The sequence below is a fragment of the Hyperoodon ampullatus genome (genome assembly GCF_949752795.1).
Source record: "Hyperoodon ampullatus genome assembly, chromosome: 10".
Taxonomy (NCBI): domain Eukaryota; kingdom Metazoa; phylum Chordata; class Mammalia; order Artiodactyla; family Ziphiidae; genus Hyperoodon; species Hyperoodon ampullatus.
Genome location: NC_136923.1, coordinates 87412855 through 87439275, shown reverse-complemented (window position 1 = coordinate 87439275; position 26421 = coordinate 87412855).

The following is a 26421-nucleotide window of genomic DNA, read 5'->3' as shown; positions in this document are numbered from 1 at the left end:
TTAATTTAAAACAATAAAATGCCAAAGAATGAAATCTAATAAGAACACTATATTATCTAGAGGAAGAAAAAATAAAATCTTACTAAACAACTGAAGAACTTAACATATCACATTTTCTTGGATGGGAAGACTTAATGTTACAGTGTAATATATACAATTTATTTATTTATGGAGGGGGGAAGATAGACTTATTAGATATTATATATACCATATTGTCACTTTAATGAAATAAAGATGAGATCAGTATAGGAACAGACAAATAGATTAGTGAAACAGAAATAGGAAAAAGATCTCAGTTTGCAAGGCTTTAATACAGGACAAAGCAGTGGTTAATTCAGTAGGAAAAAGATACATTTTTAAACAAATAAAAATGGTACCACTGGTCAACCATCTGGAAAGAAATAAAAATGCAACTTATCTTACACCACATACAAAAATATACTCCAGATACACAAAATCCTTATGTAAAAAAACAAGTGAACAAACAAAAAGCTATGAAAACTTCATAAACAAGAAGAATATGTGTACCTAGAAATTAGTAGTTGGGTGACCACCAAAATCAGTTCTGGAAGACTGGAAGGTATTACGAATAAATATAGTTAATTGCATATCAACAAAAATTTTATATGGAGAAGTACATAAAGTCAATAGGCGATGACTGATCTGTAAAACTATTTCTAATCTGATGACATACAAAGAGTTAATATTTATAAAGAATGAGTTCTTACAATTAGAAAACCAAACTGTTCAATAGAAATTGAATAAAAACATAACTAAAGAATTCACAGAAAATTAAAACTTTATAGAAAATAAATACACTAAACATGTTCATAATTTCTAGTAGTTTGATAAATGAAAAAATATGCAAATTAAAACAACAGAAAATGTAATTACCTTATATCCATTAGACTGGCAAAGAAATAGAAGAAAAACACCTATAGATATCAGGATTGTGGACAAAAGCATGCTTATCTATAGGTGGAGAAAATGTGAAGTATTACAGTCGTGTTAGAAAGAAATTTGACAACATCTATTAAAATTAAAAACACACATGTCCTTTTAATACAACAATTTCATTCCAGAGATCTATGCAGTGGAAATAGATACCAACATATAAGAGTCTAAGTGTTTAGGGTGCCTACGGTGGCATTGCTTATCACGGTCAAAACTAGAAACACTACAAATGCCCATCAATAGCGAAAGGAAGCCATTGAAAGCTAGTTTTCTGTTATAGCTTTGAAATTTTTTGTGTGTGTCTAATGTTCATATATGCTGAAATACTTGTCTAACAATAGAAATATACTCTTTCTGTGCATTTATGGAACTTGTATAAAAATGACTACGTATGGGTCTCCAAAGTAAATACCCACAGAGTCAAAGGCATCAGGCTGGTATTCCAGTAACCAAAATACAATAAAATTGAAAATCAACAACCAAAAGATAGCCAGAAGAGTAACAATAGCAAGAATATCAGTAATGGCAACAACAATGATAAATCATAAATAAAGCATGGATTTAATATAACATGATAAATAAAAATATAAATAACTAGATGGAGATGAACAAGTTGGCGCCATAGGAAGGTCCCAAGCTTCTCTCCTTACACGGACACACTGAATGTACAACTGCACACAGAGAAATTCCCTCTGAAAGAGGTTCAGAAACTAGCTAAGCACTATAACACATAGGGCATATGAGAAAATACCCACATAATAACCACATCAAAAATGGGTAAGAAAGGCTGAGACACACTCTTGCCCTACCGAAACCAAAAGAAAGTTGAGGTATCTTGAACTATATCAAACGAAATAGGCATTAAGCCAAAGACTATCAAGAAATAAAAGCCATCCAAACTGGAAAGGAAGACAGAAAACTGTCACTGAATGTAGATGACATACTGTATCTAGAAAACCCTAACGACTCCACAAAAGTACTGTTAGAACTAATTGATGAATTCAGTGAAGTTGCCGGATCCAAAATGAATATAAAAAATCAGTTGTCTTTCTAAACACTAACAACAAACTGTCAGAAAAAAATTAAGAAAACAATCCCATTTACAACCACATCAAAAAGAATAAAATATTATGAATAAATTTAGCCAAGGAGGTGAAAGATCTATACATGGAACACTGAAGGACACTGATGAAACAAACAAAAGAGACACAAATGAACAGAACGATATCCCATGCTCATAGATTGGAAGAACTAATATTGTTAAATACTGCATGGTATCACTTTTATGTGGAATCTAAAAAAATGTTGAACTTACAGACAGAGAATAGGAAAGTGGTTTCCAGGGGCTGTGGGTAGGGAGGAGATTGGGAGAGGCTGGTAAAAGTGTGCAAACTTTGTGTTGTAGGATGAATAAGGTCTGAGGATCTAATGAGGAACATGATAACTATAGGTGATAACACTATTATAGTAAAACTGAGATTTGCTAAAAAAGTAGAACTTAAATGTTCTCATACACACACACAAAATAATTGAAAATATAAAATAATGGACATGTTAATTAACTCGATGGGGGAAACCTTTGACAATGTGCATGTACATCAAATCATCACGTTGTACAAACATCTTACATGTGAAGTTTAAACATCACGTTGTTTAAACATCTTACAATTTTTTTGTCGATCATACTTTAATAAAGCTGAAAAAATAAAGTTATAAATGTCTATAACAGAGAAACAATGAAAGTGTATAACTTTCTCTCACCTCTCCACCTGATTTTGTATAGAATTGTTCATATTGCAATAATTTGATAATAATATTACACTATCGTAATATTGTAATGTAAAATAAATTTTGTGTTCAAATTACAATCATATATTATTATTCATGCGACAATAAAATTAAAATTCAACCAATAAAAGACAGCCAACAATAACAGCATCACATAAATGATTCATGGGTTAAAGACAAAAATAATGAAAATTATAGAGCATAAGGGAAAAAATGAAAGTCTTTAACATCCTTTCACCTTTCTACCTTGTCATTTTATGAGATATTCACAGATATGATATTTATGTGTCAAAGTTTATAACATTTCATAACATTAGCATTTTCTTATGAACCACTGTACGCATTTAACTGTCTTTGCTTCTGTATTTAATTGAACTTGATGCTGGCCAGGGGTTATTTTACCATGGCTCCATTCATCTTTCAGTTGGTAAAAATGCAACACTAAGGAGTCTCTTTTCACCTCCCCTCCCACCAGGGCTTATGTCTACTAACTTTACTGAGTTTTTTAATACTTGAAAATATCTCCCCATTGCCTTTAAGATAAGCACTTTGATTCAGAGATTCTTTCCACAAGGACTTTGCATGTATAGATTGTTTCACTCTTTTCTATCATTTAATATTCCTATGGAGAAGGGTGAGTCCAAGCTTATTGATTCTCCTTCTTGATACCCTTTTTTCTTTTAATGCCTGAATCACCAAGAAAATATTTCTTTACCTTAAAGTCCAATTACTTTAAGGACAAGACTTCACATTAATTGCCTTGTATCAATTTTTCCTAGTACATAGTGCAATCTTCCAAATTGCAGATTCAGGTATTATTTATTTTTGAAAAGTTGATTGCTTCTATTATGGTAGGGAATATAATTCAATTCCATTTTTTCAGGTTTTTATTCTGAAAGAAGAATTATGTGTATGCTAGATAACTTTTAGACTTAAAGATTTTTTTTAAAGATTAATTTTCCACTTAAAGATTAATTTTACTCATGTTGTTTGTAATACTACTAATGTTGTTCTCTGTCATGTCTTTTGAATTTCTGCTTCCTATTGGCTTTTATTTTTCACTTTTTCTGTTTTTCTTTTTTTTTTTATTAGTTACAGGGAGAAATGTGGGTAGAATCACCTTTTTTTCTGAAATATTTAACTAGAAATGCCAACATAATATTAAAATTCTTTGATTTGCTACACAGAAAATCAAATTAATTAGGGCATGTGCAAAAAAGTTCAGTCGGACATTATTATATTATTTAGGGGATAAGTGATTGGTACTTGCAATATAAATATTGGCTGTGATGAAAAGAAGTACTGAGATATAACAATTTGTAATGAAACACACAGGATTTGGAGATTGGTTAGATGTAATAGGTGGCATTAAGGGAAGTGATTTTTAACTGTTACAGATTCAACCATCTTATCCCTGATTACACCATTGGAATTACATTGAAATCTTTCACTCATTACACTTTTGTGCAGGATTATATATAACTAAATCAATCAGCAACAAAAATCAGCAATAAATATTCCTTGTAATCCAGTCTGAGGTACCAGCTCTACAGAAAACAGTGATCTTTTTTTAAATATATATACACTCTTTTCAGTTTCTAATAGATAGCTCTACTATGGTCTTTTTCATTTTAATAAAGTCTACAGAGTATTTTTCTCATAACTTTTCTATGATACATAGCTATAAAATCTGCCAAGACTGGGAAATGAACTCATATCTCCTTCCAAAGTCAAGACACTCTACACTATACTACTTTTTTAGTAAAAAATGACAATATCTATAATTAATGCTGTATAGAAAAGTTAATGAGATTATCTAATTTCCCTCTTGTCTATTTTTCATAAATTCAAAACTAGAATTTCTATTTCTTAGGAGAAAATAAGAAAAATATTAGAAAGGGAAAATCCTTCAGAATCTAGATCTAAGAAACCTTTCTCTCTTTTCCTTGGTTTATTTTATTTTTAAAACTCTACTAGGCTTAGAAATACATACTTAAAATTAAAAATAGATATTTGATTGAGGAACAAAAATACCCCATAAAATTTAAAGAATCCTTTTCCCCCAATCTCTTTCCCCCTAATGTCTCTATGTTTAAAGAGACAGTAGGAATAAGCTTCCCTATTCTAGATTGAGTACTATAACTTTGAGCTTGATATAAATATTTTGGAGAAAATAAGATTGATTGCATTCCTGAAAATATTAATGAGAATAACTGTTTTGTCAGTGTATTCCTAGAATTTACTTGCAGTTTTAATCTGGAATATTTTTACCAAGTGTAAACATTTTTAAGTGCTTTATGAAAAGCAATTTCATTCTGAGATGGACATTGAAGGCAATTACTTTTCTATAGTTTTTCAAGGTCCAAATGAGGCTGTACCTATGTTAAAAAAAAGTTCCTATTTTGTCATCTCACAAACAGGCTTCCATTTAATGTCTGAGCTTTGGCTTGTTAAAGAGGATTCATACACATTTTACTGGAACATACAACCATTTAAATAAAACTGGATGCATTTTTCGCTTACAGAACGAAAGTTAAAAACCAACCAACATTCTTCAGCTTTGAGAGCTATAAAGGTCATCATTTCAGCCAAAGAAATAACACTTTGTGAAAATTTTTAAATGAAAACATATCTGATCTATATTTTCAAATTCTTCCTTTAAAAATTAGAAGTAACTGCTTCCAGCATTAATATACTCGAATAAATAAGACTTGATCAGACATTTTATATCTCCTCGAGTTGATGGTATCCAGCCAGATCTCATATAGCACTCACCTTCCTTCTGAAAATGCTTGCATAGCAACGCTTCCTTAATAAATATTTTCTTAACCTTTTTAAGGTTTAGGACTTTTAGCTTCCTTTTCTTTTTAATTTAGAGTTAAATTGTAGGATCTACAGCCTTTGTATCCCTGGTTCTTTGGCTATTTCTCTTCCTAGGATTTACTACACTAGGGACTGGACCATTGGATTAATTTGCAAAAGTATTTACTGCTTAATGTAAATTAAGATCATTCAAGGAAAGGATGCAGTCATTTACTGAGTTCTGAGTTGTATTCTGAAGTCATATATTATCATTGACTTGAATGTGAAACCAGCCAAGACAGTGGCTTATTTCTTGAGGATTTTGTCCATCACCTCTCTCGTGAAGGGAAGAAAAACAAAAACAAATGAACCAAAAAACAATGCTATCTATCTATCATCTATCTATCTATCAATCATCAATATCTATCTATAGCTATCTATCATCTATCTATCTTAAAATACTAAAAAAGAAAAATAGCTAGCTGATTCCCAGCTCTTCTTGTTTATGCTCACTTAAAGATTCCTAAAACAATCCCTGAACTCAAAACTGTTCTTTTTTTTTTTTTTTTTTTTTGAAAGATATGCTCTTTGGGTAACACTTTCCTTCTTCCAGATAGCATTTAAAGAGGTTTGATGGTGATGAATGCAGTAACTTCATGAAATCAAAGCAACATGGACCTTTCTGTCTCCCTGCTGCATACCACTCACAGATATGGAAATAATGTTATGTTGTGAATCTAGTTACATATTTTTTCTTACATAGTGTAATTAAAGATTTAATTATTCCTTTCTGTAAATAGCATTCCTATATATGGGCTATTGCTTTGCATGAATATAGCATTTTTCTCTGGTTCTTCCTGAAAACGAGTTGGTTCTGGTTGACATTCTTTGCATACACATTTTGACTTCAACAGGCATTTATTAGGCACCTAATGTGCACCACGTTATTGTTCTCAGAGCCCTTCCTGATCACATCCAGTAACAAGGAAACACTATAAAAACTCCAGCATCTGAAATGATAAAAACAAACACAAGTCTATCCTTATTCTCCACTGCATCCCTATTCTCCTTCTCCTGTAGCTAATAAATCCCAAAACAATATATTCCTCTGATACTCCACATAAATACAACATTAACTATGTTTTGTTTTAATCATGAACAAATGAGGTCTCCCCCACCTATTATTATTATTTTTTTGGCACATATTTGTTTTGGGAGCTAAAAACAAATTAAATAATTTCTAGATCTTTTCTCTTATTGGTCATGATAGCTAAAAACTGATCATTTTCTGGTGATAATTATGAATTAATAACATCTAATATAGGACAACATGTACAAACCTGGTATTTGTTTTCCACTGAATGACATGAATACACATATCTACTCTCACCATGAGCTTTATTTTCGATTGTTTTATTTCTTGTAGTTAAAAAGATGCACAGTGTAGGGCTTCCCTGGCGGCGCAGTGGTTGAGAGTCCGCCTGCCGATGCAGGGGACGCGGGTTCGTGCCCCAGTCCGGGAGGATCCCACGTGTCGTGGAGCGGCTGGGCTGGTGAGCCATGGCCGCTGGGCCTGCGCGTCCGGAGCCTGTGCTCCGCAACGAGAGAGGCCACAACAGTGACCCGTGTACCGCAAAAAAAAAAAAAAAAAAAAGATGCACAGTGTAGATGCCCTCGATTGTACTGTAAATTTAATATACTAGGCACATTCTAATACTAGTCTTCAAGGTTTTCCTCGTTAAACAAATGCTACTGACATGTTTATGTTTGTTCTAATTAAAAGCCATTATTAATGGGTTATAGTGTACTTTAAAAATGTCTCTGGCATAAATTTCAGAAGTTTGGTTTTGTTTTAACCCAACGACATGTTTTCCACATTATTTTTCACTTAAGTAAAGGGATATGACTCCCATCCCCTCTCCAGTTCAGTGATATTTTAACTGTTGAAGATTAAAGTGGAAATGTTCATTTGTTGGGTTGGAGTTATTATTTGGATGAGGCTGGTCCGCCATTTTCAGAGTTTAGGTATCTAGCACTTAATCTTCAGTGAGGTCACACAAGTTTTTATGGAGCTGTTAGAAAGCATGGATTGTTCTTATTATTTCCCGAGGGGTTAAGTCAATGCCTTGCGCATAGTTAGCACCCTATAAGTGATTGTTGGATTAGTGAGTCATGATCACAGCCATTAAGAATATCAAACCTTTCCTATACTTTGGTTGTCATCTTGTCTCCCATTAGATTACCAGAAACGGTGTATTTCTTCTCTGTTTGAAAATGCAGCTCTACTCACCCAGATGGTTGTACTCATGCAGATAAATCCACAACCTATTCACTCCTTAAATCCATTTTTAATTAACAATTGTGAATATTTAATTTTCAACAAAGCCTCAGCGATGCTCAAAGCACCCCTTCTTATTATTGAGAAACTCAAATGGTGGTAAGGCTGCTGTATCCATTTAGTTGGAAATTAGCACATTCGTTAGAGGTGTTATTTAAATAAACAGAATCATTACACTGCACAGTATGGAAGAGTGTCAGCTATGGATTCGATGGTGATTTATTTTCATCAATGTGTTCTTCTCATGAGGTGCTATGGTTCACATGGGAAGTCATGGAAACTGTGCCCATGCAGTCAGGCTCCATTATGCTTGCAGCAGGGTTACTCCAACCAAGGCACTTCATCTGTTTTGAAGATTGAAAAAGCCAGGATGTGGTGGATTTTCAAAGAGCCCATCTGTGTGGTGTTTCATTCTCAGTTGCTGGTCTCTCCAACACTCGTGATAACTAAATCTCCATGATGTGCTAGATGGCACGGGCTGGATACAAGTCATCTTCTAGTGACCCCACAGGTGGCTGGAGCATGATCAGAAAGCAGTGGGTTGATTCTGAAAGGGTTTTAGCAGGGTGAATATTAACCATGACTTAAACATCAAAATAACCCAAGTTGATAAGGTCGTTGTTGCTGGGTTTTTTTATGGGGGGGCGAGGGAGTGTGGTCACAATCAATTTCCTCTGTTTCATGTGCATGTCTCTATTGTACTGCCAGGCAAACACATGTGACTCTGGTAGAAACTAGTAATTCTAGATATCGTTAGATTGCACAGAATTAAACATTTTAAAATCGTATGATTATCACAACCTTTATTTCCATTCTCCATTTCAGATCCTTAAAAACTATTAAGAGAAAGTATTTTCAACTCATTCATGGTCTATTACTATGAGGTCAGGAGAAGTCTAATTTCAAAGATTATGGGATTTCAGTTGGAAGAAATTTAATTGCAAAAATTAGGCCTCTATCTTCAAAGAGTGTAGAAGGAAAAAGGGTGCTCGCTCTTATGCTGCAAAGATACAGGGAGTGTTCCATGAAAAGATCTTGCTCTTAACATATCTGACAAAATTTTTTGGAAGTTAGTTTTTTTTTTGAGGTATACATTACACACAATAAAATTCACCCTTTTTAGGTGCATATTTTTATGAATTTTGACAAATGCATACAGTCATGTCACTACCATCATAATAAAAGCATAGATCATTTCCATAGTATTAAAAAGTTCCCTTATGCATCTGTGTAATCAATTTCCTCTTCCCACCCCAAGACCCTGGCAACCAGTGGTCTACCATCTCTATTATTTTGCTATTATCAGAATATTATACAAATGGATTGATATAGTATTTCAATTTTTGGTCTGGTTTCTTTCACAAATCTGAGTGCATCAGCAATTCATCCATCCCTTTGTATACATGAAAAGTTTGCTTTACTGCTGAGTAATATTTTATTATTTGACTGTAACATTATTTATTGATCCATTCTATAATTGGTGGACATGTGAGTTATTTCCAGCCTTTGATGATTATGAATAAAGTTGCTATAAACATATGAGTACAGGTTTTTGTATGTACATATATTTTCATTTCTTCTGGGTAAATGGGATTGCAGGGATGTATGGTAAGTGTGTGTTTAAGTTGGTAAGAAACTGCCAAACTGTTTTCCAAAGTGGTTGTGCCATTTTTCATTGCCATCAAAAGTTTATGAAGCTTCTGTTGCTCCATATTTTACAATACCTGATATTGTTACTTGTTTTTTTTTTTCCATTCTTAGAGGCAAAGTGATACCTCACTGATGTTTTGGTTGAATTTTTCTAATGACTGATGAGGTGGAGCATCTTCTGACATATTTATTTGCCATCCATATAGCATCATTGATGAAGCACTTTTTCAAGTCTTTTGCTTGTTTCCAAGTATTTCATAGTTTATTTTCTTATTAATGAAATATTAATTAATTAATTATTAAGAGTTATTTATACATCTGGAAACCAGTTAGTTATCATATATTTATCACATATTTGTTTTGTAAATATTTTCTGCCAGTTTGTGGTTTTCTTTTCATTTTTATAGTATCTTTCAAGAGCAAAAGCTTTTAATTTTGTGTCTGATTTCACCAACTTTTCATTTATAATTCATGTGTTTTGTCTCCTAAGAGATCTTTAACATTTGCCTAACCCAAGATCTCAAAGAGCTAAGAAAAGTTAATGTTCGATGCTTTAAGGTAAGTTTATAAGGCATGGTGATCATGGATGCACAGCAGGCATGGAAGAGGCTGGCTCTGGAATCTGGCCCATGTCACCTGTTAGACCAAGAGAGGACACAGTGGAACTGACTAGCCCACAGAGTCTGCCTGCCTGCCTAGGAGTAAAGAGACACATAGACACAGGGTCCAGAAAAGCAGAGTAAATTTATATGTGATCCAGGTACTTGTCAACAACAAGGGGTCAGAAGACAGATGGCTAGAAAATGGGTGAGAACTTTGAGGATCAATGTAGTTGGAATGTCATTACTCAGGAAATCTGCCCCCTGGTGTCAGAAATCCAGCTGACTTGATAATTATTTCATTCATAAGGTGACAATATTCATTTCTGAGAAAGAAGATCAAGAATCACAGGTTCCTGGCTCTCTGTTCCGGGGAAGTTTAATTCCAGGAGTGTTGAGATGCAATGAAAACTTGTGATTTCCTTCTTTATTATAAGATCACAGGTCTTAAAGAACTGTTTTTCAAAGAACCATCTGCATCAGAACCACCTGCGAGGTCATTTCACATGCAGATTCCCAGGCCCCAACTCAGACTGGTTGAATCAGAAGTACTTGGAGGATGGCCAGTAAGTCTCTGGACTTTTTATAAGCTTTTCAGAAGACTGCTAAAAAACTCCAGTGGCTTAAGGTATAACAAATATTAAACACCAAGGGATTAGGATAAAGGGGAGAAATGAGGAGAGGCAGCTGTACGTTTTTATACAGTTCCTGCTTTTGAATGGATTGTTTCAGGAGCTGGAGCTATATCTGATTGTAGAAGTAAAATAATTCAGTAGTATTTCTGCAGAGACAGAAAATGGAAAAGGAGAACTAATATTTTGAACTCATATACCAATTGGCAATATACTATATAATGTGTAATATAATATATTACAGCTACATAAATAGGCGGATAGATAGATGGATAACATAGGCAGAGTAGTTTGTACCAATATAAATTTCAGTAATTATGGAAACAATATAAATATAATAATCAGAACAATATTTTAACTGGAAAATTTGGGGTTTTGTTTTGAATAAAATACTTTATTTCATCATTTGAAATGGCAGCATCATCTCTAATATATCAAAAATATATTAGGGGGCCTCCCTGGTGGCGCAGTGGTTGAGAGTCCGCCTGCCGATGCAGGGGATACGGGTTCGTGTCCCGGTCTGGGAGGATCCCATATGCCGCGGAGCGGCTGAGCCCGTGAACCATGGCTGCTGAGCCTGCGCATCCGGAGCCTGTGCTCCGCAACGGGAGAGGCCACAACAGTGAGAGGCCCGCGTACCACAAAAAAAAAATAAATAAATAAAAAAATAAAAATAAAATAAAATAAAATAAAAATATATTAGGCATTTTGGTTATATATAATATTTGGCAATAACATGAAAATAAAGGCATTTAAGTAACTGAAACCTGGGAAGTCTTCTGATTATAGATGGCCATCTGCATTAATTCTTTATCAGAACTCCTAAAGACTATTTCTTGATTTTTCTCTCTTATTTTGGGTATTGTATAGTGCTTATTTATCTCACGTTGGTGTCTAATTCCCTGATTCTACACATTTAACATGAATCTCTATAATGCAAGTGAAAATTTAGTCTGTAAATATGAGTAAACATAGGAATAGAAATATGTTTTGTGGAATAAAACAGCAAGCTATTTTAAATCTGAGACATAAGGTCTTACCTAAAAATATCAATTACAGGCCATTATCATTTAAATAGAAAATTGAAAAGAACCATAGACAATTGTTTTTAAAGTAGAAAGCCATCAGCCCAGGAAGACAAACTTCAGAGTTGCTTGTTTATGTCTATTTCACAAGTGAAAAGAGACCTTTGCCCTTGCAGGCTGTTTTGTTTCTATGTTCTACTCCAGTAACTTGTCCAAAATGAGAAACAGACTTTGGTTCTGTTATAGCATTATTTTAAAAGAATAAGTCATGTTACTGCATACAAGCGAATTTGGTTTGGTTTGGTTGCTGCAGAAATTAACAAGGTGTCAGATGATCATCGTGACCCCATTTTTATCTCAAGCAGACTAAATTCATAACTGAGAACAGGGCCTCCGTCTGCAGCTCAGAGAAACTGGATTGTGGAGCATTTCACAAGCTCAGCTGGTTCTGGGGGACAGAAAATCTCCTGTATCCTGACTATCATCTGGTAAGAACATTTCCACACTTTGTGACTCACGTGAGCCTTGATCTCACGGTGCTTTCACTTCCCACTAATCATATTCCCAACCTCTGCTTCCTCCGCCCGAGTGTGGAGAATCTACATAAAGAAAGTGCCCTTTCAGCTGTAGTTTTTCTCCACACAGAACTACCCTGATTTTGGAAAGAGTTCAACTCTTTGCCTCCCCTGGGCACATGGAACAGCAGAATAGAAGAGTTCTGCCAAAATGCTAATCATGGAAAAAAATATAACAAGATCCAGATGGGACAAAATGGACATATTTCATTTATCCTGGGAAACTCGACAGTATATCATTTGTGATGCATAATACACCCAGCCTTGGCCCTTTATAAACAAATATTACAGAGGCATATGCCACGAGCTTATAAACAGAGTTGTCCATAAATTTGATGGGACCATACACTCAGTGCTGCACACGGCTGTGGCTTATTCAGCAGTATCCGGGGGTTACAGTCTGTTCTATTGGCTTCTCATCAACTCTGTAATCTCAGCTCACCCAACGGGGCAGAATCTCAGTGGAGCAATTCACCCGAATGAAACTCAGAGGCATTTCACACTGAAAAACTATGGCTTACTTTGACTTGGCCCTTGCTTGCACTGGGAAACTATGTTTAAGGCAGCCTGGGGTCTGAAGAGCTAGAAAAGCTCTTCTCAACCTTTAGTGGGAAGAAGCAGGTTGTTTAGAAAAGCAAAAAGTCCTGGGGTCCCCCTCCCAGTTCTCAAACTCAACCCATCTCTATTGATTCCAGAGATTTTGATGAGATTTATATCCACCTTTTAACAAGTTTTTCAGGTAACTCTGAAGTAATGGCTCCAGGAAACACTCAAAGAAAACACTGAAATAGATAAATTATTAGGTATCTACATTTATGAGCATGAGAGAGATTTCTAAGAGTCACTCTTTCAGCCTTATTCAGGAAGGAAACTGTCCCCCATTCTAGAGGAGTGTAATAGGAGTGTGATAAACTATAACTAACCACTTCGATTGGAACACCCCCAGCAATGTACTGCAAGACACTATATCCATTCAAAAACCACTAGGGGGCCTCCCTGGTGGCGCAGTGGTTGAGAGTCCGCCTGCCGATGCAGGGGATGCGGGTTCGTGCCCCGGTCTGGGAGGATCCCATATGCCGCGGAGCGGCTGGGCCCGTGAGCCATGGCTGCTGAGCCTGCGCATCCGGAGCCTGTGCTCCGCAACGGGAGAGGCCACAACAGTGAGAGGCCCGCATACCACAAAAAAAAAAAAAAAAAAAAAAAAAAAAAAAAAAAAAACACTAGGCACGAAAGGGATTTTCAATGACCAATTTCTTATACTTTATGTGTCTTGCTTCACCTCTGCACCCCTGACCTGTGACTTCCATGCAGATGGATTGTGTGTATGTTAATATCCAAGATCACTTCTCTCTGTCTCAATTGATTTAAGAAGAAACAGAGTAGTAGGACCTTGCGGGAGCAAGACTCAGGAAGTGAGTTGGACATCTGACTTCATGCAAATTACTTCAACACTCCCTTCCAGATCAATCATTCTAAAACTCAAGGTCTATGTAAAATTGTTTGCAAGTTGGAGTGTAAGGTGGGGAAATAGGAGGAATTTGGAAATCCACCAGGCTAAATCAGTGAGTCTGTGTCCCTTGGTGGCAAAGAATACCAGAAGGGCAGGATGTATCTGGTGGAGGGTGCTTACTCCACCAGATACTCCCCTAGAAAAGTCAAGACTGGTGCACTCATGGAAGCAAAGCAAAGCTGGAAGTAAAGCAATACCCTGCATCTTTACACTACACTGTATTTATGCTTTGATGATGGCTTTGCCTCTTCGATGGCTTATGATTTAATTTTTTAGTTCAAAATGGTTCCTATTCGTGTAATACCCCTCTAATGTACCTGGCACATATTTTGTTTTGAACTAATAGAAGACATTGCCTACTTAGTTGTCTTCTGACCCTCTGCTCTTGAGTCTTCAATCCTAAACGCTTCCCTAAATAGTGATTATGGGGAAGACAGGACACACTGGGTGCATTTGTCTACATCCACATGGAACTGTCTGAAAACTCAGCAAATAGAGCATAATAGTCACATAGCATCATGGTCTGTCCCTTTAAGTTTTCTTTGGTTTAGCCTGTTTGTTTTTTCTAAAAATGTTCTATAGACTGTTATTATGGTACATCATAGGAAAATCTAAATGTTAATAAATCCTGATATCCTTGTCCAGATCTACAATTTTGTGTCCCCCCAAAATTCATATGTTGAAACCCTAATGTGAAGGTATTTGGAGGTGGGGCTTTGGGGAGGTGATTAGATCATGAGAGTGGAGCCTCAAAAATGGGATTAATGCCCTTTTAAGAAAAGGCTAGAGAGTTTGCTAGCTCTCTTTCTGCTATATGAGGACACCAGGAGAAGTCAATAGTCCCCAACCTGGAAGAGGGCTCTCACCAGAACCTAACCATGCTGGCACCCTGATCTCTGACTTCCAGGCTCCACAACCATGAGAAATAAATTTTTTTGATGTTTATAGCCACCCAATCTATGGTACTTTGTTATAGCAGCCCAGACTGACTAAGGCAAGACCAAAGTTTGTAAATGAGGCAAGAATTACTTGATGTCATTCTCCAAAGCCTTTAATTCAATATCCCCAAAGCTCTGGGGCTTAAGAAATAATATATTTTAATTTTTTCTTACATCACCTTAATTCCCACTTTGTGCCTGCTTCTACTTGGGTAGAAAAAGTGAAGTGCAGTCAAAGTAGTTTTCCTACCCCTATTTCTTCACGGCATCTAAATTACAGGGATTTCATGGTGCCATGCTTGAGGGTAGGGAGCATCTGATTCTTGCTTATTATCACTGCAGGCTGACATCTCTTGAGCCATATTTCATCTCACCTGCTCTGTAGATTCCAACTCATGCAGGGAGCTGTGGGGATGTCCCACGCTTCTGACTACAGGAGCCCTCCAGATCCAGCTTTCCACCACCTGCTACCATCCATCTATCAGCCACTGCAAATGTTTAGCTGCTTTCATTTACTGGACTGGGACGTGGGAAACTCTGTGAACTCTTTGGGACAACAAAAGACTCTTTAACACTTCTCTGCTCTTCTCAGGTGCACAGGACATTTTTTTCCCATGAGATGCAGAACGTGCCAGTTTCCCAGTATGTACTGTGTGGCTGTAGGATATACTCCGGTGCTCTTAGATTTCCAGATGAAATTCATGGATTCTAGCATTCTTCCTATTCCAAATGAGCTTGGAGAAAAGGGGTATGGTACAAGGACCTTCTCACAAATTTTTCTCTATTTCTCCTCCCAATTTTTCTCATTTTCTTCCTATGTGGCAAATTTTATCTAGACCCTAGGGGTTAAAAACACTGTTCTGGTTTTGTATTCTTGTATTCTTTCAAATCTGGTTTCTTTTTGGTTCTTGGCTTTTTATTTGTCAAAAGCCAAGATTTTTATCCTTCTGTGTGTTGCAGTCTTCAGCAGACAATTCTGGCAGAATCCCTTATCCTAGTTTGTTTGGGGCTGTGGTAGGGCTGGGGTGGGGTAAGAACAGAAGTACAGAAATAGTGGGAAAATCATATTGGCTGATAAATCCAAATATTTTCTCACCACACTTATTTGTGATCTCATCTAAACATATTTTTAGGTTTAATCACAGAAAAGTACAAAGGATAGTAAAGTTGGCAGGATGGGGTCAATGAGTGTGTGAACCAAATTAATGAATTTGATTTTTTAAATGTGCTTTGAATTTAGGCTTTTGTTTAGTTTCCATAAACCAATTATATTTAATTTCACAGAGTAATAAACTCCATGGAACATTGAGCAAACTAGATAACAAGTACAAGAAAAAGTGCAGATCTTTTTTGTCTTGGAAATTTCAAGGTTTGAAAGTATATAAATGACACTTGAAGACCAGCCATGACTCTTAATCATGAGCATTTGTCTTAGTTTGTGGTGTCCTCATTCATTTTGGTCCCAGGCATAACAATTTCTTTTTATTTTCTTTAAAAACATTTTCCTCTTTGTACAACATTTTTTTGAGCTGATAATTTGGGTCATTAATTGCCTTTTACACTGGCTTTTATTTAAATCTAAGTCCCCTAGGTCTTGGAAGCCTAGAGTTTCATTTCCTCCATGATGAAGCTGTTGGGGTGAGTATACAGGTTGGCAATATGTTCAGTATCACAGAAGACACAGTGGCCTGGTGTGAGAGGGAAAACAAAACTTGAGATCTGGGACTGAGTTTACCCAAAGCTCAGAGGGTAAGAAATAGAAGAAATTATATCAAGAAAATAAGCCTCCCATTCCATGGTCTGTTTTTGGCACATTAGAATTGGAGAGGGAAATTCCAAGACCTACTATGTAATTTCAATTTTTGCTCCTTAAATTTTGGGTAGCTGAATATCTGGAAGTTTACTGGTATGTGTTGATTAAAATAAATACATATGCTATGTCATGCTTGGGGGTAAGGAGGAGGGGAAAAAGGCAATTAAGATGTATTGAGTACTAACTATATGAAAGACATTTACATTCATCCTTTTAGGAAATATTTATTGACTTCAATAAGAACCATACTTTTTGAGGGCATTTAGTATAATTTGGTGTGCAAAAGTAGATATAGTGCCTGCCTTCACTGAATTTACAATCTAGTGGTAGAAAGTCCAATTAAATCATTTTACAAATTAAAGTAAAATTATAATTGTGCAAAGTGTAATAAAGGAGCAGACTTGGGGTTATATATTCTGTAACAAGATCTTCCAGGACTGAAACTGACTGAAAATGCTGCCAAAATCTATAGGTAAACTCCATCTAAGTCTAAATACTGCCATGCAACCAATGGTAAATAATAATAATCATAGGACAATAATGTGGGTTACTTTCAACAGCCATACTGGTTTTAAAATATTAAAATAGTTAAGAGTTGATAAATAGTTGACTTTCCAAATCTCTTAGTGCCTACCTCCTCTGACTACTATATTATCTCACCAGGAATATCCTGGATTATCCAAACCCAGCCCACAACACAACTCAGAAACAAATGGGTTGACACTTTATAGACTAGGGTCCCTAGGATAGTTCTCCAGTAGCTGACTTGTATTTTGGTTGACTAATTCCCATGTCTTACTGATTAAATATTTTTAATGTTACCCCAGCCATATTGAAAATTTATAAAATAAATTTTTCTGAAAGGTCATTATAGCTTCTAAACAAAAAGCTCCAGCTTCTAAGCAGAGAAACTATAATTAGAAGTTAACTTGGAAAGTTTGAATAGTAAAAAGAGTATATAGAATAGAGATGCACAGATGCTATGATATAAAGGATCATTGTTTATATGTAGAATAGGAAAGTCAGTGTGTCTCAAACACACAGAAGAATATGCAAAATGGTGAAATATGGCTTGAAAGCAGACAAGAGTTAGACAACATAAGGTCTTAGAAGTCATGCCAAATTTTTGTACCTTAAGAGAAGGAAATGGCCCTAAGGGGATTTATGTAATGGGCAGTGTGATGGCAAATTTTATACATCAACTTGACTGGATCATGGGGTGCTCAGATAACTGGTCAAACATATTTCTGGGTGTGTTTTGGATGAAATTAACATTTGAATCCTTAGACTGAGTAAAGCAGATTGCCCTCCTCAATACTGGGTGGGCCTCATCCTATCAGTTGAAGGCCTGAATAGGACAAAAAAGGCTGACCTTCCCCTAAGTAAGATTGAACTCTTCTTGCCTGGCTGCTTCAAGCTCAGATATTGATCTTTTCTTGACTTCAGATTTTAACTGAAACATTGGTTCTTCTTGAGTCTCGGGCCTGCTGGCTTTTAGACTTGAACTTACATCATCAGCTCTCCCAGTTCTCAGGCCTTTAGACTCAGACTGGAACTTACACTACCAGTTCTCCTGTGTCTTTAGCTTTCTGATAGCAGATCTTGGGACTCCTCAGCCTCCATGACTGCGTGATCCAATTCTTGTAATAAATTTTTATGTAACTCCATACACTGTTGGTCTGTTTTTCTGAAAAAAAAACAGACAAATACAGGTAAAATAATCAAATTTGGCTTTGCAAATCAACTCTAGCTAAGCTAATAATTAATCAGAGAGAATAGGAGTGAAGCTGAAAAGGCTTTTAGGAGGATAATGAATTAAGAATAAAGATAACTTAGTCTATAGAAGCAGTTCTCAGTGGAAGTGACATGCACTTTCCTGGACAATTTGGAAATTAATGACAATGTTCATGTTCTGTTTTGTTTTATTTTTTCAGAGCAGTGGCTATTGGCTACTGGCACGTATTGGTAAGTGGGTCCAGATTTTCTAGGCATATTTTCAATGTGCAGGACATTTAAACTTAAGGGGACAATAGATTGTGTCTCACAAAACTTTAGAATGGCCCAGTAAAAAGCATAGACTTTCATATAACTGAAAAACCTGTCTATAATCTAATTCAATTTTAGATATAAACACAGTATTTTTGCACAATTTAAGTGTAAACTAAATTTTCCAGGAATGCATCTACTATATAAATTGAGACACAATTGTATTTTAGTTTGTTTGAGAAATTACTACATTTTGGCCATTTTGGAAAATCATATCGCTGAAGGTAGTGCTGCTCCTGGTTTTAGAGTCCAATACAATGGACCTGTATTTGTCTGCCTTTGTAGCTTTCAAATCCAGAATGATTCTTTATGTAGGTGCAAACATCTGACACTTTTAGGTTTCTGCTCTAGCCATGTCTGATTTTTACATGCTGAAATGCATACTATTATCATATAATTTCCTCTATTTAAACTTCATATTACAGTTAAAATATTTTTATTTTGTTTGTAAGTTTGGTTATATTATATATGAATTCATTTTGTATATTAAAGGAAGTATTATAAAATATTTTATAGGATGATTTGATCTTAAAAAGTTGGGAATCACTGGCCTTGGATTCATGTTTCTATCAGTAGAGATGGAAAAAGTAGATAGAGTCCAAAGATATTTAAGAGGTGAAATTAACAAAAAGTGATGAGTGATTGAATATGAGGGTGGGATGGGTCAGGAGAGAAGGAAGAGTCAAAGATGAGTCATGGATTATGGTTTGCACAAATAAATGAATGTGTGTTAAGGGAAACTGAAAGATAGCCTAGCTTAGGATGATCAACATAAATTCAGTTTTGGTGCACATGCCTATGAGGTCAGACAGAATAGATGGGACTAAGTATGAAAAAAGGTCTGGGCTAGCAAAATAAATTTGGGAGTCACTTATGGCCAAAGTGAAGCCTGAGATGATATTCCCTATCCTATCTACACCTGAGCCTTGGAGAATTCCAAGGATTACAGATATTTAATATTAAATTCTTACCAAAAGGTGTTAGAGAGGCATTATTTACTAATCCCATTTTATGGTTGAGAAAATGGACCCAGAGATTACTCTGACTAAAATCACCAAGAGAGGAAGCTGCAGATTTGGGGATTGGGGATTGAAAAAACAAGGTCTAAATTCCATTTTCATGCCTTATGAGTATATCAGTGAAGAAATAAAATCTCTCAGGGAAATTTACATTGGGGTAAACATAAACTGTAAATATTATAGTTGGGAGATAGTTCTTTATGGGTCTCTTAATTTCTGCACATCTTGCTAGTAAGGCTTTGACTGTCCTTTTTCTGGTTGTCATTAACAAGAATATTTATACTGTGAACAAACCTTGGAAGATAGAGATAGTATCCCCCTCTGGAACAAAGAGTAAGCATGCTTATTGCACACTCTAGAAGAACTTGGGGTTGAAGATTCTAATTTTAAATAGCGTGGTGAAGTATCTCATGTTAAGAGATGAGCTAGGACTTGAAGGAGTTGTTTTGAAAATACAGAGGAGAAGAATATGCCAAACTGTAAAAAAAAAAAAAAAAGTCAGTGTAAGTGCTCTAAGGCCAGAGTGCAGTCAGTAAGGAGCAGATGGGTGGGGTTTGGGTGGCAAGGTCAGTGAAATAGTAGGATCCACCTCAAAAAGTCTTTGTCAGGCGTTTGAAGACTTTAGTTTTACTTCTGAGTGGAATGGAGAATCCCTGTCAAGCAGCAGAGTAAGATGATTTGACTTATATGTTAAAAGACTCATGCTCACTGCTCTGCTGAGATGACAGTCTCAATGCAATGCTTTTACTGTTGCTTAAGGAAGTAAAAGTATTGCTTAAGCAATAATGAAAGCAGAGAGTCAATTTAGGAGACATCTGTACTTCATTATCCAAGGGCTTTATTATAGTGCCTACTTATATATATTTAGACTATGAGAAGGCAGGCCTGCTTTAAAAATATTTATTACTGGAGTATTTGTTCCCTACTGCTCAACTTAGAGTACATTTAAAATCCCCTCTTCATAAACTATGCAAAACTCATTATCATGAGCATCCAAGAGCAAGGACCCTTTTTTCTGAATTCTTAGATTAAGTCATGATATTCAGGAGAACAATAAGACCACAGGCAACATAGACCAACACATTTGTTGAGGGTGATGATGGGTGGGGAAATAATAAACAGCATTTACCAACCAAGTTAGTGTTAACTATACCAGGAATCAGGCCTTTATTAAAATACAGGCCTTTATTAAAAGACTTTGGGATGCTAATAGACCACATTAACTCGGCAGGTGCAATAGATGATTGTGAACAAGGGAATTGTTTTAATACAACCGACTTCTTCATTTTTTGCCTATTCAGACACAATATGATTGGGATTCCATTTGTGCATGTTGGCACCTGCAAGATTATCTTTCCTAAATACCACAAAATAGATTTTCTACCGTACTCCAACAAGGAGACTTCATTACGGTGCCTCTGAGGAGCTTGAAGAAGAAGTGACTTTAGTCACAGCATCAGCACTCTGACAGCCTCTAAATAGTTGGCTCACTGACTAATTTGAACCAGAATTTCATCATAGTCTTACAGCAGATTTGGATCGAATGGTTATCATTATTAAATCAGTGCATGTACTAAATGCAAGTCTGACTTTACCACAGAGACAGAGCAGGTGGCCACCTCACCTCCCCATGCAAATATTACTGGGAACAAAATGCAAAATGGCCAGTGTGTGTGAGTCAAAGAATGGGATTTGGAAAGAGTAGGCAATTTCCAGTTTGCCTTGGTAAGCAAAAATTCCACAGTCAACTGCTGACTAAATGGATTAACAAATTCAAACATTTTCAGGTTAGGGAGAGAGAAGAACTTGCAAATGAACTGACAATGGATTTAACAGGTTTTAGCCTGAGGTAATTTAAAATTTTGAACAGCGCTTGCCTAGGAAATGGGGGCAATCTTGAAGCAAACACTAGTATTGAATCAGCTTTGCTATTACTTACAGACACCTTGGTTCACTGACTTTCCAAATTACTGTTGATTATTTCAGCGTATTTCTAATTGGGTCACCAAAATAGGCATACTTCCTCTGAGAAAGCAATATATACCCATAGCAGGCTCATGCAAATCAAATATGCTGTTTTCTGTCTTCTGTTATTCAGAATATTGAAATATGCCATACTCATGACACAATGGAAATATTCAAACTGCAAGGTGAAGCATATTAGAATATGGCTTAAAATGTCTATAAGTGGCAGGTATATATTTCACAGAAAAAGATATGTGTTCAAATATTAATAAAGCTAACTGGATTTTCTACATTATGTCTCAGAAGCTTTTTCAAGGTATATTACTAGCCATAAACTCTCCATTGAACACTTTTGCTATTATACTGTATTACAGGCAACTATTCTACCCAAGTGATTTGAATAGGGGAGACTCCAGTACAATTTTTTCTTGACTTAGCCTGTGTCACTCCCCAGACAAACATGGTTTGTGCCTTCCACCTCTGAAGCCAGCACGTCATGTGCCAAGACACACATGGCCAGAGCTACAAGCCATGAAACTAGTGAAAATAGGCCCCTACAATAAATCTCATCCGAACTCCCACTTTGATATATAAATCCCTTTTTACAATGAAAAGGGTTACATCTTTTAACTTCAAGCAGGGGAAGTACTTTTGGGCCAACCAAGAACAGGATGCCTTGTGCTTGAGTGGGGCATGGGTGGGATGGCACAGTTGGCAGAAGAGATGAACCTTGCAAGGGGAGGAGAGAGCATAAGGGGCTGTTCTCCAGCAGGAAAGCCCTCCCGTGTTATCTCTCTGTCACTCACAAAGGTAGTAGGAGAAAGTGGATGTGGTTTTGGGTGAGAAGGCTACTTCCTCCACTGGAGCAGAGGTTGATAGGAAGTCACAGGAGTTCATGTCTAAGGGTCTGATTTTCTCGTAGAATTTGGAGGGAAAGCAGTTGGCTGAGAGTGAAGTAGGCAATGGGAAAGTCATAGATTTAAGAAAAGAATTGAGGGTTTAGCACAGCAAAAGCAGGAATGAGACAGTAACCTTTAGAGGGAACACCTTAAGATTGCAGGACAGGATTAACACTCTGGTGAGCTTCTTTTGTGTATTGCAAATAAGTTAGAAGCACAATTGCAGGAGAAGAGAGCTTCAGGAATATTTTGAGTACAATATCTGTATTTGAAAGAAGTATATAGTCTCTTAAGGTAACTATCTTGAGGGACAGCCCTTATTTATATATATAAGCATTGACACTGTTAATTTAAAAAAAACTAGGTCATTACATCTCATATAAATGCAGACTCTGGTGGTCACATGAATCTACATATGTAATAAAATGACATAGAACAATAGAACTTTCACACATATTGTACCAACATCAAATTCTTGGTTTAGATATTTTACCATACTTTTGTAGGATGTAAACTATTGGGTGAAAATGAGTAGGGGGTATATGTGCTACCTTTGCAACTTCTTGTGAATCTATAGTTATTACAAAATAAAAAGTAAAATCAAAACAAAACATTAACACCCTCCTCTTCATAGAGCTGATCATATTTTTTGGTGTACTAGGCGCCACTGTAAAAACAAATATATACTTCAATGATATTGAGAATGAGAACTCTAAGTTCCGTGTTAAAAATATGGTACCAGGCTTTTGGTCAACAGCCATCTATAGTTGTTCCAGAGGGAAGTACATTGCCCCACTTTTATTAAAAGAGGTTTGCTTTATTCATCACAAATCAGGTAACAAGGGCCTGCAACCACCTTTAATTGATTAGAAAGGAGTTATTTCAAGTACATAAGGTACAAAAGAACATATAAATTGTGGCCTAAATACCAAGAAATATCGGTTACTAACTACAATTTGTGTTTTTGAACGTGAGAAAAGGCTGGCAGAATATAACAGAACAACAAAGAAATCTCAAGTCATCTTGCTACAGTCAGTCCCCCCCAATTCTAAACAGATAAAGTTAAGAAAGCTGAGAAGGTAATGTCACCGAGATTTCATCATTGTATCATCAACTCTACACATGGATGCCTAGAATAATACGCTAATGAGAAACTTATGTATGACCCTTTTAAAATTCAAATCTCCTATAGTATGATAGAAAAGGTTTTCTTTGTTTATGTTCGTGGTTAACCAAATTCAGCTTTCATTATAATTACTGTTTCAGACCCGAATTGGTACAAAGTGTCCTATGTGAAGTTTTCAAAGCACAAAAGTGCTCCAGAGCACAAAATGGTGTCTAAAGTTGTCTCAAAGAGTCTATGCTTAAAAGGAATGTTTAATCATTTAAAAATATAATTCTTTTAAATTAATTTTTCTAATTATTTAAAAAATCTTTTAAAATTAAAAATTATAATTGCTTGATGTCTGAAGTACTTACTTACCACACAAGTTAGATGCACATTCACTGAGTCAGACACTTGATGCCTCCAGGTGTGCTGAGTTGGTATGGTAGTCCGGTGTCATTTTATTCTCTATTTTCTGATTTTGAGAGAGGAAGATACCATAAGTAACAGCTGGAATGTCAACAGATATAATTGCTGATAAATTACTAAACAGTGTGTATATTTCTATGAAGTGGCATGAAAACTGGGGAAGTTCCAAACTATAACATAGAAAGAAAAAAAAAAAAAAAACCTAAACTTAGCCTGAGCATAGAATAAAACAGTAAAACAGTTTTGTAATTTTAAATACTGTCCATATACTGATGATTCCACTGGCTGCAACCTCTCCTCTGAGCTTCAGATTCATGAATGCAGTGCCTACTCAACATGTCCACTTGGATTTCTTTCTAAACACACCTCATGTCTAAGACGGATTTCCTGACATGCTTCCAAAATTTTCTAGAACTGCACTCTTCCCAGTCTCACTTGATGGGAAAATCACTGGTTGGGGTAAAAATCTTGAGTCAGTCTTGTTTCTCTTCTTTCTCTCGTAAACATTTCAGTCCCATTAGGGCATTATTCTGGTTTTACCTTCAGATATATCCCAAATCCTACCATTTCTCACCATCTCCACTGACGTCACCTTAGTTCCAGTCACCATTTTTCTCGCACAGATAGTTGCAATAGCCTCTTTTTTTTTTTAGATGCAAAAATATTTTAATGAAAGAATCAGGCCAGCAACACCAAAACTCACAAAAAGAGGGACAACCAAATATTATATACTTCCTAGTAGACGTACACAACACCAACTATGATGTTTTCTTGAAAACATGTTGACCTGAATGTGAACAGACCTCTATATCTGACTACCCATTTACAGGAAACATAGGAGACAGAATGGCATACTACTAACTGACACCATGGGGGTACAATCAGCAAAATCTAGAATGTGGAAAACTCTATACGAATAGCAGTCTTGTTTCTTCAAAAAAAAATTGCAAGGAATAAATGAGGGAGAAGGAACGTATGAATTAAAGAGATTTAAGAAATGTCAACCAAATGCAACATTGAACTTAGCTTGGTTCTTTTTTTTTTTAACATCTTTATTGGAGTATAATTGCTTTACAATGGTGTGTTAGTTTCTTTGCAATAGCTTCTTGTCACCCTGCTCTACTCTGCACTCTCTTATAATTTCTTCTCAACAGCTCAGCCAGATCAATCCTTTCACTACTTCTCAAACCTTATAGTAGTTACTGCTTGCATTCTGAAGCCAAAGCCCTCACTGTGGCCACAGCATCCTTCCTACAAAGTATGACTCTTCCATTACCTCCTTTTCCCTCACTGTGCTCCCTCCACGGCAGCCACACTAGATGCTTCCATACACTCCAGACGTTTTTTGTTCAAAGGTCTTTGCAGTGGCTGTTCCCTTTGCCTAAAGAGCTCTTCCCTTTCATATCCACATGAAAACATCCTCATATACTTTGTTTTTCCTCAAATTTTGTTCAAGTTAAGTTTTTCCAGACCATCCTGTTAAACGACTAAAAATACCATTTATTGGTGAGGAAGTAGAGTAATTTGGCAGAGTACAAAATGATTTATACAATCTACCAAGAAAGTCTGAACAGTTTGAACTAGTAAGGATATTGGGTAACTAATCTAAAGCCTATCCTTTCCCCATTGTGTATTAAACAAGGCACAAACAAATGGAAAAAATTCTGTGTTCATGAATTGGAAGAATTAATATTGTTACAATGTCTATGCTACCCAAAGTGATCTACAGATTCAATGCAATCCTTATCAAAATCTCAATGACACTTTTTACAGAAATTGGAAAAACAATTCTAAAATTCACATGGAACCACAAAAGACCCTGAATAGCCAAATCAATCTTGAGAAAAACTTACACTGTCTGATTTCAAACTACATTACAAAGTCACTGAGATCGAAATAGTCTGGTACTGACCTAAAGACAGATATACAGACCAATGGAATGGATTAGAGAGGCCATAAATAAATCCACCCATATATAATCAACTGGTATTTGACAAGGGTGCCAAGAATACACAATGAGGAAAGGATAGTCTCTTCAACAAATGGTGTTGGGAAAACTGATATCCACGTGCTAAAAATGAAATTGGACACTTATTACACCATGTACAAAAATAAACTCAAAGTGGATTAAAGACTTAAACATAAGACCCAAAGCTATAAAACTTCTGGAAGAAAAAATAGGGGAAAATCTTCATGGCATTGGTCTTGGCAATAATTTCATGTATATGACACCAAAGTACAGGTAATAAAAACACATATAAACAATTGGGACTACATCAAACTGAAAAGCTTCTGCATAGCAAACAATCAACAGAGCTAAAAGACAACTTATAA